The following is a 15,271-nucleotide window of genomic DNA, read 5'->3' on the forward strand; positions in this document are numbered from 1 at the left end:
GGGTAGGACCTCCTCAACAAGCTTGTTGAGCTCTTCTGGGGTGAAGGCTGGGGCCCTATCACCTGCAGGACGTGACATGATAGCTCCCAGAGGCAGTAGAGAGCAGCTCAGGTAGTGAAGGTCTTGCTGGAAGCAGTGTCAGGAGTCAAGTGAGCAATACTGCAGAAAATGGCGGTCACAACCGCCATCTACAGGACTGTCACTGCCAGCAGACATCACCATTGGCCAAGGTCTGCCAAAGACAGCAGTGTGTTCCAATGGCAATGTCCACTGTGGTTGTAACCGCCTACCACCACGACAGCGTCCGCCAGCGGAGTGAGTTCAGTTTCTCATGTCCAGTACAGTGGGTCAGGCAGCTGCCATTTTGATGCAATTATACGTATGGAAAAATATGGGAATCTGTGTCATTAACCATTCCCTATATTGTGCAAAAGATCAGTGAGTGCTGCCTTCATGTTTAGTAGTCTAATTGTGAATGTGAATAGTAAATGATGTGTGTTGGAAATGGCCCTTCTGCAGGGTTATCCCCGGACTTTTTGCCGTCCTCCTTCTCTTTTTCTGACCTCATTTTTGCTGGTTTTTAGACTCTGCGCACTTTACCACTGCTAACCAGTGCTAAAGTGCATATGCTCTCTCCCTTTAAACATGGTAACATTGGATCATACCCAATTGGACTACTTAATTTACCTATAAGTCCCTAGTAATGTGCACTGTATGTGCCTAGGGCCAGTAGATTAAATGCTACTAGTGGGCCTGCAGCACTGGTTGTGCCACCCACTTAAGTAGCCCCTTAACCTTGTCTCAGGCCTACCATTGTAAAGCCTGTGTGTGCAGTTTCACTGCCACTTCGACTTGGCATTTAAAAGTACTTGCCAAGCCTAAAACTCCCCTTTTTCTACATATAAGTCACCCCTAAGGTGTGCCCTAGGTAACCCCTAGAGCAAGGTGCTCTGTGGGTAGAAGGCAGGAAATGTACCTGTGTAGTTTATATGTCCTGGTAGTGTAAAAGCTTCTAAATTCGTTTTTACACTACTGTGAGGCCTGCTCACTTCATAGGCTAACATTGGGGCTACCCTTATACATTGTTGAAGTGGCAGCTGCTGATCTGAAAGGAGCAGGAAGGTCATATTTAGTATGGCCAGAATGGTAATACCAAATCCTTCTGACTGGTGAAGTTGGATTTAATATTACTATTCTAGAAATGCCACTTTTAGTAAGTGAGCATTTCTTTGCACTTAAATCTTTCTGTGCCTTACAATCCACGTCTGGCTGGGCTTGGTTGACAGCTCCCTGTGCATTTACTCAGACACACTCCAAACACAGGGTACTCAGCCTCACTTGCATACATCTGCATTTTGAATGGGTCTTCCTGGGCTGGGAGGGTGGAGGACCTGCTCTCAGACAAAGGACTGCCACACCCCCTACTGGGACCCTGGCAGACAGGAACGAACTGAAAGGGGACCTGGTGCACTTCTTAGCCCCTCTTTGAAATCTCCCCCACTTCAAAGTCACATTTGGGTATAAAACAGGGCCTCTGCCCTACCTCATCAGACACTTGCTGGAGAAGACACCTAAACCAGATCCTACATCCTGCCAAGAAGAACTGCCTGGCTGCCTAAAGGACTCAAGTGACTGCTTTCTACAAAGGACTGCTGCCTTGCTGTTGCCCTGCTGCCTTGCTGAACTCTTGTCTGGCTGTAAAAGTGCTCTCCAAGGGCTTGGATAGAGCTTGCCCCCTGTACCCTGAAGTCTCAGGACCAAAAAGAATTCTCTTTTTCATTTGGACTCTTCGTGCGCCTAAAATTTCGACGCACAGCTTGCTCCACGGCGAGAAAATCGCCGCACACCGACACTGATCGACGTGACACCTCCGGGGCGACCGGAACTTCGACGCACGGCCTCGCAAGGACAACGCCACCCGACTTCCAGAGGGGAAATCGGCGCGACGCCTGCCGTGGAACCGAGAATTCCACGCACAGCCTCCCGGAACGACGTGCAGCCGGAAAACAAGCCGAAGAATCCACGCACAGACCCCGGCACATCTGGTAATCCCGCGACCTACAGAAAGAGACTGTCCGCGTGCCAGAAAACGACGCACGACTTCCCCGCATGAAAAATAACGACGCAAGTCCGTGTGTGCAGAGGAAAAATTGACGCACACACCATTTTTCCACGTATCTCTTCTTCTTTGAACTATCAAACGCTAACATTCACAGAGAAGTTTCCATGTATAGTACATTTGAGGATTCAGGGAATGTGAACCAAGGGGAGTGTCATAGGATGCATAGCAAGATGCTGTACTTCTGATGACATATGTTGTCTCTAACATCGACAGCAGATATGTCTGACTTGTATATTAACATATTCATTATGTGTACATTGTAAAAGTCACCTACAATCTATTTGTTTTTCCACATAGTTACCCTGGCACGAGGAGAGGAAGAAAACCTCCAGTGTACCGCCCACTAGTAGAACTGCACACCATGGAGGACAGGCATATCATTCAGATCTATTGCCTGAATAGGCAGACAATCAGGGACCTTTGTGATTAGTTAGAGCCATATCTGATGCCTGCCATTCGCAATCCCAATAACATACCTCCCATTGTTTAAGTAATGTCAGTGCTACACTTCCTGGCCACTGGGTACTTTCAGAATACAGTGGCACTTACTGCAGGGACGTCTCAGCCCATGTTCAGTCTAGTGTTAGGATGTACTGTGTGCATTGTTGAAACACCTGAACAGCTACATCAGGTTTCCCCAACATGCGGATTTGGCCCTTGTGAAGGCAGAATTTTATACTATGGGACATATTCCACATGTGGTTGAAGCCATAGATGGCACCCATGTTGCCTTGGTTCCCCCCCAGTGCCAATGAACAGGTATACAGGAACAGGAAACACTACCACCCCATCAACGTCCAAGTGTGTTTGACAGACAAGTACATTTCACAAGTCTGGTTGAAGTATCGAGGATCAGTCCATGATTCCTTCATCATGCGCAACAGCAATATCCCACTGCTAAGGACATGACTCTACCCAGAGAGGGCCTGGCTGGTTGGTAAGTCACATTTGACATGTGTGTTTGCTAAGTTTCTCTCTTGCTATCACAAATGTGCATTCACCAGATATATGTTTGTGTTTCTATACCTATTTCTTACAGGGGACTCAGGCTGTTCAAACCATCCTAGGTTATTGACACCAGTGAGGTACCCAACCATGCTAGGGGAAGTCTGCTACAATGAGGCTCACAGAAGGCAAGGTGTGTCATTGAGCGGACTTTTGGGCTCCAGAAGGCAAGGTTTCTTTACATGGTTAATCTGTAGGAGCCCTCCTCTACACACCCAGCAAGGCATGTCAAATAATTGTTGCCTGCTGCATGCTCCACAACCTTGCCCGAGACGTCAGATACCCTTCATACCAGATGAGGGGGAGGCAGGAGGACCTATGGGTGGAAATGCAGATCTGCCAAGTGATGATGAGCCAGATGAAGATGAGGCTGGAGACTCCAGAGCAGATCTCATCAATCAGTACTTCAACTGACTCAAAGTATGTGACGTCTTCATGGTGATATTTCATTTTGTAACCTAAAAATGATGACTTTGTATCACCTCCTATTTAACATCATCGATGAGGTCTTAGGTAGCTCCAGTGCCAATAACTCAGTTGTGCATGTTGTTTGTAAACTGGTATTGTGTACAGAGCAGAGTGTTATACAGTGTCCTGATTCGTTACTGCACAGGCAAAGTCACACTTGTGAAAAAGACTTGTCAGAATTGATGTATGTTTATAGCTATGTCCTATCGCCCATCTCTGTTAACCACAGATTTGCTAAGTTTCTGTTTGGCTCTTCATCATTGGCAAGTTAGAGACAGTGTTAGAGGTATATGGGAATTGCAGACAGCCATGAGAAGTGGCATGGATGAAAACAGGTACTGATTGGCATGAGTATCTGGAGTGTAACTAATACGGCCAGACTGTCAGTACACTGGGTGGAATTGTGTTTTCCCACCAAGAAGACCTGTTTGGTACTGGAGGTGGTCAAGTGGTGCCATGTGTATGTCCATATGTGTGACATGTGTGAAAATGTGGAACCTGGCCCTCTGTCATCATAATGGTTTCTGCTGTATGTGTCCTACCAGTAACATAGCTGTTAGTGTGTTTCTACTTTGCAGACCAATGTGCATGTCTCAATGGACTGACATAGGTGAGTGGCAAGCCTACAGGTACGTGACCAATGTAATTGAAAGGGCCCTGGACTGGGGACATCAGTACTGTTCTCTGTCTGTCTAATGGGGTATGATTTTTAGGATGCTAAGGTATGGGTGTGATAAGGCTTTACATTGTGTTACAAAGAATCAATCTGTATGCCTCCTGGCTTTTTGGAAGAATGACATGTCCCTAACTTCTCTATCCTGTGTGTTAGTAGTGTATGGCTCCTAAGCTGACATTCATAAGTCACTAGAAGTTCTATTCCATCTGCTGTTTGCTAATCTAGGAATCAATGTGTGGAGATGTAGAAAACAACTGTATTGTCTTCTGTCTATGTTACAACCCCAATGTAATGAGTCTCCTTGATAGAGTGCATGTGTGATGTCCATAACAAAGGGCGTACAATAAAGAGGGACATTGGAAACTATAGTTGGCATACATGACAGTTGTACCTGGTTGATGAATGACACATACACAGGCCCTTTGTTCATGTGCTATTTCTTGGGGAGTGCAAAACAATATGTGTGAACAGAAACAAAAAATACACAAAGTGAACAGCGAAGGGTTCATTCATGGTGGCTGAAATCATCATGGTAGCTGCTACACCGTTAGGAAACAAAGGTCCGGTGTCCTTGGACTACAGGAAAATGGAGTTAGGTTTCAGAACAGTCAACAGGTTGTATCTGTGGCACAGAAGGTGAACCAGTCAGGAGAGGTTTACTTACTGGCAGTGGGTTTGGTCTTGGCATCTGCTCCTCCTGGATGTCTGGGTGGACGTCCATGTTTGCGGGGGGGGTTCTTCTGCTGTGGAGGGTGGGGTGTCTGAGGCATGCCCTTCCACTGGCAGGGCCTCCATTCCACTAGCAGCCGCTGATGTTGAAGGGCCTGAAGAGTCATTATTAGTGGAAGAATCCTAATGTTGTGTGGCAAACCTACTCAGGGAAGTATTAATATCCCTCAGCACCCCAGCAATGCAAGCCAGCATAGCATGTTGTGCCTGCCACTGCTGCATGACTTCCTGGTGGTTGTCCCTCTGCAGCTGTTAGATTTCCCCCCATCATGGTGACTACCTGGCACATCATGCCTTGGGAGTTTTGGTAGACTCCCACGACTTTGGAGGTGGTTTCCTGGTCAGTATTGTCTCTTGGAGGCCCCATCCTCTAGCCCTTACTGTCCCTCCCACGCACCCTACCCCCACTAGCCTGTGCCCCTGGCACAGTGTGCCCACTCCCAGTGGTGGCAGGACCATCATTGTCAGGAGTGACAGGGTGAGACTCAGGTACCTGTATTGTGGGGTACACAATGGATGAAACAGTCTTTGGGATGCAGGTTTAGGGGCTTATGGTTGCCTGTGATGTTAAGGCAACAGGGCTGGGAGGAGTCGCTGTGGGCATGGTGAGGCTGGCAGTTGTTGACTGACCAGAAGTCCCTGATGGGCCAGCTTTGTCCTCAGTGTCTACACATCTAGGATTGTTGTCCTCACTGGGGCCTTCATCCAGAGAGTTAGGAGCAGTATCCTGGTATGCAATGGCAAGGTTACCTGTGGGGGAAGTGGAACACAGAGTTGCAGTACGTGATACAACAAGTGATGTTTCATTTTGAGTATTAGTGATGTTGTGTGAGATGCACACATTGCCTTAACAAGATCCCCAGAAATTACAACTGACAGCTTCTGCAAAATCTTACTTAGTAGAGCATGAGACTCTGGAGTTCAATACCATACCCCATGCTTAAAGATGTTAAACTATGTTGGTAGTCATTAGACTTCCTATACCATCTTATGTTGTCTGACTGTTGACATGGGTGTCCACCTTTGTTGCCTAGTGAAGTATCTGGCATGATACATGGCACAATAAATGCTGGACTCTGCACAATAGTGTCAGAGTAGGGACACAGTATGGGAGTAAGCAGTAGACATTGACCTCTATCTGGATGTGCTGCATGCACATCCACTTTGACATCTAGATTTCCAGCCCAGGTGAGTATATTTCAATCTGAGGTATATTTTTTCCAAGGCCAGTTTGATGGGGCACTCAGGCGTATCTGTGTTTTGCTTCTAATGATAGAGGGACTGAGCCTTTGCATTACTGTCATTGCCGTAAACTGTTTCACAGTTGGACATTCATGTTGGTTTAGATTGATAGTTTCACGTGCATGACAACTCACTTTTGGTGCACTGTTCAGGTTCTCATAATGGTGGGATATTGCCGTCCGGGAGTTGTAGTGCGATCAAATGCCAGTGAGGGGTATTAAGAAATTTGGATTGAGGGGTGGTGGGTGGTTTGTTAATTGAGGAAGGGTAAGGTGGTGAGGGATCATCCAGGAGGAAACAATTGGGTGATATGAATGTTGTGTGGACTTACCAGACTCCACCCCCAGGTATTCCTGTCAGACCCTCAGGATGCAGTATGTCAAAGACCTTCTCCTTCTAAGATGTGAAAGTAGAGGGAGGAGGTGGGGGCCCACCGCCAGTCTTCATGACCGGCAGCTGGTGCCTGGATGCCATGGAAGGCACCTTGCCTCAGGGGTCGTTCCACCTCTTCCTGATGTCCTCCCTTGTGTGTGGATAGGTGCCTACAGCATTGACAGTTGACTATTCTTTTCCACAACTCCATTTTTCTGGCAATTGATGTTTGCTGTACTTGTGCTCCGAATAGGTGTGTCTCTACCCTGACAATTTGGTCTACCATGACCCTCAATTCATCATCTGTGGAACATGGGTGTTTATGCGGGGACATGGAGGTGGTGGTAAAGGCGGTGAGGTAGTGTTTAAGGATCACGGCTGCAAAAAATGTGAGTGATGTGTTGTAGATGCTGTGATGTGAGTGGTTGACAGTTGTGTGTAAAAGTCAATTGTGTGTTATGCAGGTGTGTGATGTATGCGTGGTGAAATGTGTATGGGTGCGAAAAGTATCTATCAAGAAAACTGATTGTTGCTCCTCCTCTGTGGCTGTGAGTGGCATTCTGTTTGCAAAGGATTGTGGGTTGTGTAGGAGTGTGTTACATAGAGGAGGGTGGAGTTGTGTCAAGTGTGTGGCTGTGTGTCAGGTGCGCGGTATTCAAACTATCTAATGTAGTTTTGTGTTCAGTTTGATGTGAGTTGAGGCTGCCACGGTTCGCACTGCCAATGGTTTTTTGTCATGGAAGAGCTGCTGTTGTAATTTGTAGATCGTAATTTGATGAGAGGATTTTTGTCTGGCTGGTGGTGCTGGTGGTTGAACCGCCTCTTTTCTGTCTTCCAGTGTTGTGGCGGTTTCAGAAAATTGGCTGTTTTTTTGCAGACTTCACTGTGTAACTGTTAATACGGCGGTCAGGCTGAATGCTCTCTTTTTTCGACTTAAGAACTGTGGTTTAGGCACTGGTATTATCCCACTTAGACTACAGTAATGTTCTATATATAGGCATGGATTTGACTTTGATGCGCCACAAGGCTACTTTTCCGATTACCAAAGTATGCCTCAGTTGCCCATCTTTTCAATGAGTTGCATCGGCACCCGGTCCCCAGACGCATCATGTTTAAACCGTTGTGCTACATGTTCAAGCCAAAAAACTGTCTTGGCCCTTGCTACATTCAAAACTTGGTGACTGAGTACATTCCCTCACGATCTCTACATTCTTTTTCAAGATCTCTTTTCTTGGTACCCAGGTTCCGCTGTTCACACATGAAAGAACGTTGCTTTTCCTACTTGGGCCCGAAATTGTGGAATTCCCTTCCTGAGTTTCTCAGAGCGTGTACATCTCTGTTGGAATTCCAGAAGGGCTTGAAGACGTGGCTATTTAGGCAATAAATCTGCTACTGCTCTTGCTGCCGCCTGCGCTGGGAAACCTCTCGAGGTAGATGTGTGCAATACAAGTCACAATAACAATACAAATCACAATAACAATGTTAAGGACAGCTTTCTGAATCATCTGAAAAGCGACTAAAGAATACATGCTCAGGATTACGCGCAGGAGGTCAGTGCCCAAGGGCCCTGAATTTTAATTCTTGTTTGGTATGTTTCATTAACGACTGACATCTGAAGCTGATTATGAACAATTCATAAATGGCTGTTTGATGTGATTGTGTTCTTGTTGCAGAGTACTTCTAGTTAGTGATGGAATGCACCTATACACTAGAACTTTAAGGGTCCAGCTCAGAAGGATTAACATACCTTCTTGCCATCCTTTTCACAGGAGCTCCAGGTACACCTACCTCAACAATCATTCTTTCAGTCTCTAACCCCAAATTCGCTCTATGGTTAGTCACCGTTATCAGTCATGTCTTCTGATACCAAGGATTAACCTTACAAGGAAGCGGTGGAAGATCTTCACTTTCACAGTAACCCTGGGAATTTGCATGAATGGCCCTCGGTGTGACACTGCCTTTTTGGCCTAAAAATCATTGGAAAACTTTCCAGAACTCTGACGCGTCAGTTACTCAATGTCTTTTCAGATATAGAGCAGAGTTATACCTTTTTTCTAACAGGAAAGTACTGTATTTCCTTATTAAAATGACTCCACTTTTAATGAGGTGCCCTTCCAGTGGTAAAAAGAAAGCACAATTGAAGCTCCAAACGGTCTGCTTTCTTTGCCTTCCAGAAGATCGTCTTCCAGAATCCTGCCGCCACAGTCAAAAGTTTTCTAGAAGAATGCTAAAAGGCAGAGAAGAGATCAGGCTGCATGGACTCTAGGGAAGAAAACAGTATGAAGAGGCGGCTGGATCTTCAAGAGGCCATGAGGAAGTTCATTTATCCTCCAGAGCACCCTCGTCCCACTCCACACACTCCCCCAGGGACATATCTCAGGAAAGAAGGAACCAAAGGAAGAGTGTTGCTTCCCATTGTACAATGTTGAACAGCATGAAGTCACTGATGAGCAATTTGCGTACATGCTCACTATTATCAGGTACACTGATGAGAGACTTGATGTCAAAACACCATTTGAAATTTTGAAAAAACAACAGTTGCGGTTGAAACGTTCATCAACATCACTGTAGTCGTCCATGAAGCCATCACCACAATAGACGTCAGAACCACTACTATTGATGTCAAAAACACCATAGTCTAGGTTAACAACTCCATTTAAGCTACATTTGACATCTAGAACAAGATCTCCATTACTGTATGTTCAAATTTCACCACAGTGGTTTTAAAGCTTACATAAAATCAAGTACCTGGAAGTTCTGGTGCAGGTTACTCAATAATGTACTCATCTCGAGTAGCTCCTGAGATCCCGGACTTCGCCAGGAACTATCATCCCCAAGGAGGCACCATTGTTTGTTTCCTAAATCTAGAACTAGATGTAAAGGGGGGAGGTCTTCTTTTCATTTTTGGACCTGAAGATCAAGAAGATGATCAAGCAGGAGGACACACTCCCATTAAAAAGACATACACCGTCTATGACAGCCTCCTCCCTTTCTTCTATCAAAGACTACTCACCTTTCAGACAGATACACCTCCAAGAGTATCACAGGTTGACAACCTTATGACTGTCAATGATGTGTTAGTGAGAGGAGCAGCACAATTGAACATTAGCATGAATACTCCAGCTACCTCAACAACATTCATATCATACATTGCGCCAAAAAAACATCTTCAAGGCTCTTACTTCCATTGTTACCTGGTGCACATAAGAATGCTATGCAGCAACACCTCACACCCTCATCAATAAAGACTGCATCTTGATGACTCAAAAAAATGTGAAGCCCACCAGATCAGGACCTTCTGTTTCTCAGACAAGAACCTGTGCCAGAATCCTTTATTGTGGTTGCAGCAAGAAAACTGCATGCAGTAGCTCCTTCGTCCTCCATCCCACCAGGCACAGAAATTAGACTTATGGACTCAGTAGGCAGGAAGATTATGTTACAGATCTGTGGAGCAGCAGCCAATACAGCAGACCTAGTGGCACATGAGTGTTGCCTTGGAATCAGTATGAAATACAGTTCTTAGCCTGGCTTAGGTTGTGGGCCTGAAAACAGAAGCACAGCAGAGAATACAAAATTGCCTTTCACATTGTAGGAAGTTTGCTCTGTATGTACTATTTCAAAGTAAGAAATAGCATGCACAGAGTCCAAGGGTTCCCCTTAGAGGTAAGATAGTGGCAAAAAGAGATAATTCTAATGCTCTATTTTGTGGTAGTGTGGTCGAGCAGTAGGCTTATCAGAGGGTAGTGTTAAGTATTTGTTGTACACACACAGGCAATAAATGAGGAACACACACTCAAAGACAATTCCAGGCCAATAGGTTTTTATATAGAAAAATATATTTTCTTAGTTTATTTTAAGAACCACAGTTTCAAGATTTACAAGTAATACTTCAAATGAAAGGTATTTCACTCAGGTATCATAGCAACTTTGAATCAACACAATATCATGTACAGTTTTAGCAAAAATGGCAATGAGCTATTTTAAAACTAGACACAGTGCAATTTTCAACAGTTCGTGGGGGAGGTAAGTTTTGGTTAGTTTTGCAGGTAAGTAAAACACCTACAGGATTCAAAGTTGGGTCCAAGGTAGCCCACCGTTGGGGGTTCAGGGCAACCCCAAAGTTACCACACCAGCAGCTCAGGGCTGGTCAGGTGCAGAGGTCAAAGTGGTGCCCAAAACGCTAGGCTTCAATGGAGAAGGGGGTGCCCCGTTTCCATCTGCCAGCAGGTAAGTACCCGCAACTTCGGAGGGCAGACCAGGGGGTTTTTGTAGGGCACCGGGGGGGACCATAAGTCAGCACAAAAAGTACACCCTCAGCGGCACAGGGGCGGCCGGGTGCAGAGTGCAATTGCACCCGGCGTCGAGTTCGCAATAGGTTTCAGTGGGAGACCCAGGGGTCTCTTCAGCGATGCAGGCAGGCAAGGGGGGGGCTCCTCGGGGTAGCCACCACCAGGGCAAGGGAGAGGGCCACCTCGGGGTCGCTTCTGCACTGGAGGTCGGAACCTTCAGGTCCTGGGGGCTGCGGGTGCAGTGCTTTTACCAGGCGTCGGGTTCTTTGAAGCAGGCAGTCGCGGTCAGGGGGAGCCTCTGGATTCCCTCTGCAGGTGTCGCTGTGGGGGCTCAGAGGGGTCAACTCTGGCTACTCACCGGCTCGCATCGCCAGGGAGTCCTCCCTGTAGTGTTGTTTCTCTGCAGGTCGAGCCGGGGGCGTCGGGTGCAGAGTGGAAAGTCTCACGCTTCCGGCGGGAAACGTGGAGTCCTTTAAAAGTTGTTTCTTTGTTGCAGGTTTCAGTCTTTGTGGAACAGGGCCGCTGTCCTCGGGAGTTCTTTGTCCTTTTAGATGCAGGGTAGTCCTCTGAGGCTTCAGAGATCGCTTGACCCTGGGGGACGCGTCGCTGTTGCAGTTTTTCTTGAAGTGGGGAGACAGGCCGGTAGGGCTGGGGCCAACGCAGTTGGTGTCTCCGTCTTCTCTGCAGGGCTTCAGGTCAGCAGTCCTTCTTCGTCTTCAGGTTGCAGGAATCTATCTTCCTAGGTTCTGGGGCCCCTAAATACTCAATTTAGGGGTGTGTTTAGGTCTGGGGGGGTTAGTAGCCAATGGCTACTAGCCCTGAGGGTGGCTACACCCTCTTTGTGCCTCCTCCCTGAGGGGAGGGAGTCACATCCCTAATCCTATTGGGGAATCCTCCATCTGCAAGATGGAGGATTTCTAAAAGTCAGAGTCACCTCAGCTCAGGACACCTTAGGGGTTGTCCTGACTGGCCAGTGACTCCTTGTTTTTCTCATTATCTCCTCCGGCCTTGCCGCCAAAAGTGGGGCCGTGGCCAGAGGGGGCGGGCATCTCCACTAGCTGGAATGCCCTGTGGTGCTGTAACAAAGGGGGTGAGCCTTTGAGGCTCACCGCCAGGTGTTACAGTTCCTGCAGAGGGAGGTGAGAAACACCTCCACCCAGTACAGGCTTTGTTACTAGCCACAGAGTGACAAAGGCACTCTCCCCATGTGGCCAGCAACATGTCTGGTGTGTGACAGGCTAGTAAAACTAGTCAGCCCACACTGGAAGTCGGGTATGTTTTCAGGGGGCATCTCTAAGATGCCCTCTGGGGTGTATTTAACAATAAAATGTACACTGGCATCAGTGTGCATGTATTGTGCTGAGAAGTTTGATACCAAACTTCACAGTTTTCAGTGTAGCCATTATGGTGCTGTGGAGTTCGTGTTTGACAGGCTTCCAGACCATATACTCTTATGGCTACCCTGCACTTACAATGCCTAAGGTTTTGCTTAGACACTGTAGGGGCATAGTGCTCATGCACCTATGTCCTCACCTATGGTATAGTGCACCCTGCCTTAGGGCTATACGGCCTGCTAGAGGGGTGACTTATCTATGCCATAAGCAGTGTGAGGTTGGCATGGCACCATGAGGGGAGTGCCATGTCGATTTAGTCATTTTCTCCCCACCAGCACACACAAGCTGGCAAGCAGTGTGTCTGTGCTGAGTGAGGGGTCCCCAGGGTGGCATAAAACATGCTGCAGCCCTTAGAGACCTTCCCTGGCATCAGGACCCTTGTTACCAGGGGTACCAGTTACAAGGGACTTACCTGGATGCCAGGGTGTGCCAATTGTGGAGACAAAGGTACAGTTTTTGGGAAAGAACACTGGTGCTGGGGCCTGGTTAGTAGGCCTCAGCACACTTTCAAATAATAACTTAGCATCAGCAAAGGCAAAAAGTCAGGGGGTAACCATGCCAAGGAGGCATTTCCTTACACACATGAACTACATTTTTTGTTTCAAGTGTAGACGAAATGTAGTACATTAATAAAAAAATTAATACCTTGAAAGCTGTTGGGTTGGAAACGAAAAAAGAATACGCAAGACGATATAGGCCCTATGATATGCAGTGCTTCTGTAAGAGAGTTGAACCCCCCTCATTTGTTGCATCAAAAAAGCCTTCCTATCCTCGTGGACTCACCAGAAGTAGTGGAGAACAACTACAACCAGAAGTCACAAGTAAACCTCCTGCCAAACAATGACTTCCTTCTTCCCCTTTTACATTGGTAATTTCTGAAATGCATCACTTTGACTTGCTCTTTCTAAACGCCACGGAACATGCTGATGTCCTGACTAAGCGTCCTTATCACTGTTTTTCTTTGAGTTGGTGTGTTCCTCCAACCATGGACATGACACCTCTGCGAGCGGAGGGTACATAACAGGAGCCTGAGCTTGTGAACTACAGAAATAAGTATACATCAAACAAATACACAAAATTTGATTTTTTTTTTATTCACCAACAAAAAATATACAAAAAGCTAAATTTTAATGTGCACTGGACCTTTTCGCAGTTTTTTAACAACAAAGAAATACGCTAGACTGTAGCACAATAATTTGGGGGTTATTACGAGTGTAGCGTTCTGGACCACTGCCGACCGCCAAATTACAATCCTGGCGATCAGACCGCCAGGGAACCGCCTGCTCCACCAGGTTCTTGGATCCCACTGGTCTGGAGGTGGGGGCGATCCTCAAACTGCGCTGCCCTGAGGATTACGGCCTCATTCTCCGCCAGCTTTTTCATGGTGGAAAGGCTGTTGGAAAACAGGTGCAGGGAGCTACAGAGGGTTCCCTGCACTGCCCATGCACTTGGCATTGGCAGTGCAGGGGCCCCCTGCCCAAGCATCTGCAGCGGTCCGACTGCCAGATTACGAATATGGCTGCCGGACCGCCACAAGACCGCTGCAACCGCCAGGATCTTGGATCTTATGGCAGTTGGGAAAGCCGTGGTCAAAAGTGGCTGTGCCAGTGCCGGCACCGGCGTGCTAATTATGACCTGCATTTCCGCAGAGCTGTTCATGGTGGGAACCCTGCCTTGAAAAGCTCGCCGGAAAGGCAGGGAAGGGGCCACAAACAGGGCCCCAGGATGATTTTGTCCATTGGACAGTGAGGCTGGGAGCACATGTTTTGCCCCCCTATGCCTGCACTGTCACTGCACACTGTTTGCAAAGCACAACATTGTGCGTGGCAACAGTGCGCCCGAGGTGCATCAGGCACTACACTGCTGATGCATGTGCTTCAGGCTTACTTTATGAACAGAAGCATGCCGCAGCAGGACACCGCCGCAGATTCAATGCAAGCCCAGTAGTAGTGTTGTAATTCAGTGGTCAGGATGGTGCCGGTTTGGTGAACTTTCACCCAACCGCCGCAACAGTCAAACTCGTAACTGGGCCCTTAATTTTTAGCCTCCAGTTTCAATTTTCCATATTTACAGTGTGTGATAACATGTTCAGACTTAAATTGTGCTTTTACTTATTTATATGCACTTATTAATCTACTAATACTGTTTAATTTCTGAAACAGCCATGGACACCCGAGTAGGTGTCATAGACCCCCTGTTGGCCTGGTGACCATATGTTAATTTCTCATGGGACATTAAATCTAGGCTTTTTTCATGAATTTGTGAGAACACTAAGCAACAATGATTTTACCCTATACTTTCATTATAAAATTTATGAAAAATAAATTCAACTTTTAGATACGAAAGCTAAAATAATGAACAAAACAATGTACAAAAGATTCTTCTGATTCCTAAAAAAAAGGCAGCCTTACTTGTTCTTTTGTATTTTTTTGAGATTGTGGATATAATTAGAACCTCAGAGGCTAGGTATACATATATTTGAAATCCTAATATAAATATTTATTACAGTAAACTTCTATTAACATTCAGAATCAACACTAAGGAAGCATTGTGGTTTCTACTAATTGAAAAGTCATACATAGAGATGAGTTAGTTCACTGTGATTCTGTTGAGGCGCAGGTTATACAGAGAGATTCAGCTTCTCCCAGTTATAGAGGGACACAGGGCAGCGTAAACACATAGAGGCAGGGCAGAAGTGAAAAGACAAGCTCAAGAGGCTGGAATTCTGAAGTAGCATTTTCGAGCTTAAAACTTTGGGGCCAGCAAAGATACTACAAATGGGTAAGTCTCTCCCTGTCTAAATTTCTCAACCCTCTCTTTGTTCCTAGATTTCCAGTGTTTTTTTTTTTACCCTTTACCCCATGATGAACTTTACCACATTACATTTTTATTAAACATACCCGTGACCAGGAGGACAGTTACAAAGGTTTCATTTTGTTTCCTGTGCCACGCAGCTCTTGCTAACATGTGAGGA

General features: G+C 46.5%; 1 protein-coding gene across 1 annotated transcript in view; it reads left to right on the forward strand.

Moving 5' to 3' along the window:
- Positions 1-15,271, forward strand: part of SLCO4A1 (solute carrier organic anion transporter family member 4A1) — a 414,240-nt gene that overhangs the window by 226,977 nt on the left and 171,992 nt on the right. The window lies entirely within an intron of this gene.

This window comes from Pleurodeles waltl, chromosome 7, assembly GCF_031143425.1.
Source record: "Pleurodeles waltl isolate 20211129_DDA chromosome 7, aPleWal1.hap1.20221129, whole genome shotgun sequence".
Classification (NCBI taxonomy): Eukaryota; Metazoa; Chordata; class Amphibia; order Caudata; family Salamandridae; genus Pleurodeles; species Pleurodeles waltl.